This window comes from Austrofundulus limnaeus, unplaced genomic scaffold, assembly GCF_001266775.1.
Source record: "Austrofundulus limnaeus strain Quisiro unplaced genomic scaffold, Austrofundulus_limnaeus-1.0 Scaffold133, whole genome shotgun sequence".
In the NCBI taxonomy this organism is placed as follows: domain Eukaryota; kingdom Metazoa; phylum Chordata; class Actinopteri; order Cyprinodontiformes; family Rivulidae; genus Austrofundulus; species Austrofundulus limnaeus.
The window spans coordinates 829,312-832,624 of NW_013952535.1; the positions used below are offsets into that span (position 1 = coordinate 829,312).

Here is a 3,313-nt window from a genome sequence, read left to right on the forward strand (position 1 = left end):
CTCTCTCTCTCTCTCTCTCTCTCTCTCTCTCTCTCTCTCTCTCATTTATTGCGTCGCTGTTGAAGACGCTTCTCGTCTCCAGAGAGACGGATGAACATCAGCGGCTCTGAGGTGAGGAAGAAGAAGAGGAGGAGGAGAGGAGGACACGATGGGGTGGGAACATCTTTTAGACTGATGATGATGATGATGATGATGATGATGATGCGCTGCACGCTCTCAGGGCTTTAAGGCGACGCTGAGTGTTTGTTGGTACAGAGAGGAGCTGCAGGATGCTGGATGTTTCCACACAGAAGCTTCACGACTTCACATCAGTTAAGTCAGTCTGTGTGTGTGTGTCTCTCTCTCTCTCTCTGTGTGTGTGTGTGTGTGTGTGTGTGTGTGTGTGTGTGTGTGTGCGTGTGTGTGTGGCAGCTGTAGCAGCTCACCATCTCTCTAAACTAACATAAGGTTATTTTCTCCTAATATTAATGTCATGTTGGTTTAATGCGCTGTTTTTAATCTGGAGTTTGATTTGATTGATTTCTGTCTGATGTCAGAAGTTTCACTGATCTGTGTCTTTATTTGCTCCGTGTGTTTTTATCTGGCTCTCTTTGGGCGTGTGCTTCATGGATCAATGCTTCACCTAGTTTCAAGTTTCACACTGATGAAGACGCACCCTTACTGCAATTAAATCCCATTGTTTTACCAAAAACAGCTCATTAATATGCTGTGAGCTTGTCTGAGAAATATGATTTGTTTATGTTTGCTTTGAGATCTGAGCTTCAGACTTTATTACCTGGCACCTGGCTGATTTTATTAAAGGCTTTAATAAACCTTAATAATCAAAAATACACCCACAGATGTGAGCATTCAGTAAAATCAGAAGAGTTGCAATAATTTATTTAAAAAATGTGGTTTACAGAAAAGAACTGAAACCTGCCGCGCTTCATGCTGAAATATGTGTTTTGTTGTTCAGGAGGAAAACCGTCACAAATGTTTGGACCAGACTTTTGCTTCTTTAGTTGTAATCCTTTCTCCTTTATCATTAATATTTTTCTTGTTTGTTTGTCGAGAGATTAAACTAAAATTTTCACATTATAGACAATCTTATAGTTCTCCAACCGTTTTAGTTTTTTTTAAAGAACAAATTAAAATGTCCAAAAAACAAACAAACATAACAGTAAACACAAAAATGAAACCAGACTTGACAGTATACTCCTTTCTGCTTTTCGTCTTCAGCATTTTTTCTTACATTTATCGAATCCAAACCACTGTTTTTCCGACTAAAAACAAACAAAGCATAAAAAAACACTTTTCCTGTCAGCTGCAATAATTATCAAATATGCTCGTGAAAAAAGTCAGCTGGTTGTTTAAAGAATGAAAAGATATTCATTTATAAAAACTGAAAACAAAAAGAAATAAAACCCCAACATGCTGCCAGAGTTTTAGAATGAGATCAGGATGGAAACCATCCTTTTGATCAAACCGTGGGAATCACTCTCTGCTACTACCACACCAACCCTCAGCTCAGTGTCTGTAAATCTGACCCAGCTTCGGCCATTTTTGTTAGCTAAAATCAGTTAGCTGCTGTGATTTGATGGCTTGTGCTGCTGCTTGTGAAACTTGGTGCTTTGTCGTGTAATGATGCTGTCAACACATGAAACATTTTATCTTCTTCTTTTCTTTAATATCCTGGTTTCAAACGTTCAGTTTAAGCTCTTGTTTGCCTCGTTTTGTCATGAAGATGACTTTTTAAAAACACTTTTACATCTCAGAGTGATAAATGCTGATCAGCCGTGAGCGTTCAACCCAAACATTTCATTTTTATGCACAATTAGGAGCCAATCTGGTGGTATTGATCTGGGCTCAGGTTTCATGTGATCCCAGGAGGATGATGGATCAGTCTCTGTGTGAACTTCAGCTCCACGCTGAAGCACTGCAGGAGCTTTGCTGTCGGTTTGGAGCTCCGACCAAACAGATGCTTTGTCTGGAATGAAGACAGCAGGTCGGGAAGCCATTAATTCAAAGATGCTTTTCAGCCTGGCTCTGGTTTGCAACTGCAAACAAATGCTTCACAAGATGCAGTCCTCTGAGGATGCAGTGCCCACACACACACACACACGTTTGTGCTTCAATCCCATGGGGACCGTGCATTGACTTCCTTTCATTTTTTTAGACTTTATAGCCTAACCCTGACCATTTACCCTAAAATTAACTTACCTGACCCTAAAACTGACCTAAATCTTGGTCCTAAACCTAACCAGGCATTGGTCCACAAGGCTGCTTTTTTTGGGGAAAACTTTCCCCACGTTGTAGGAAAAACCCATCCACACACACACACTTACAGAGTGTGAATCATCTCAGGATAAACTCAGTGGAACAAACAGTTGGCTGATGAGAGCATCGATCTGATAAGAAGTAAAATGTCTGAGTGAGAAACGCTCACAGCTCAGCTCCAACCTTCTGTGGCTTCGTCACCTGAAACACATGATTCCACAAACGAACTCAGCTGGTAACAAACATTTATCACAAGTAACAAAACGCCTCGTCTGTCATGTTTCAGAAGAATAAAAGAATGCTTCAGTCTGTACTTTTTTCTGTGATAAAACTGCTGGAAATTGACAAAACTCTTAAAAGCAGCAAAAAGCTGTGTTTGTAGAAGAAACTGAGTGAAACATTTGCTCTGCAGGCAGTTTTGCCGTTCATGTTAACATTTGAAATAAACCATTACAGTCATATCATCTGCAAAATTCCTTTTTTGTCGTTGTACAAAAAGCACAATGAAATTTAAAAATACTGTTAGACAAAATAAATAAGCATATAAAACTATAATAGAAAGAAGCTGGATGTTATGTTTAGGATAAGAAATTTTGATATTGATTTTCAGGGTTTGGATGAGTTCAGGGCAACAACAGCTGTGTTGTTGTCTGTTCTTGTCTTTGTTGACTCCCTGAGGGTAGGAGTTCAGGGGGGGGGGGGCGAGGGGTCCCTGATGATGACAATACAGTGTACAGCAAATACACAACATAATACAATGCTGCTCTATGCTGATGACATATTAATGTTTTGTTCAAACCTCAGAGATCTACAAACTGTTTGTTCGATTTGTTGCTTGGTCGGTGTCCTTGAGTGTTAGCAGTGGCGTCACTAAACCTATTTTAGGGGGGCTGCAGCCCCCGTAAAATATTTTAAAGCCCCCCCCCCCTAAATTATTTTGGTGTAAAAAATTTTTTTATGTTTTTTTAATTTAATATGATGTGGTCAAAATAAATAACCATTTAATATTTTATTATTAACTAAAATATATGATCATAAATCTGTCAGTTTCCCTTTA

At 39.2% G+C, this 3,313-nt stretch overlaps 1 protein-coding gene across 1 annotated transcript in view; it reads left to right on the forward strand.

Annotated features, from left to right (window-relative positions):
• Positions 1 to 12: 12 nt before the first annotated feature.
• LOC106522648 (regulator of G-protein signaling 6) overlaps positions 13 to 3,313 on the forward strand; it is a gene marked incomplete in the record, with an annotated part of 60,971 nt that continues 57,670 nt past the window's right edge. The window contains 2 exon segments of the mRNA XM_014015733.1: positions 13 to 111; positions 221 to 316.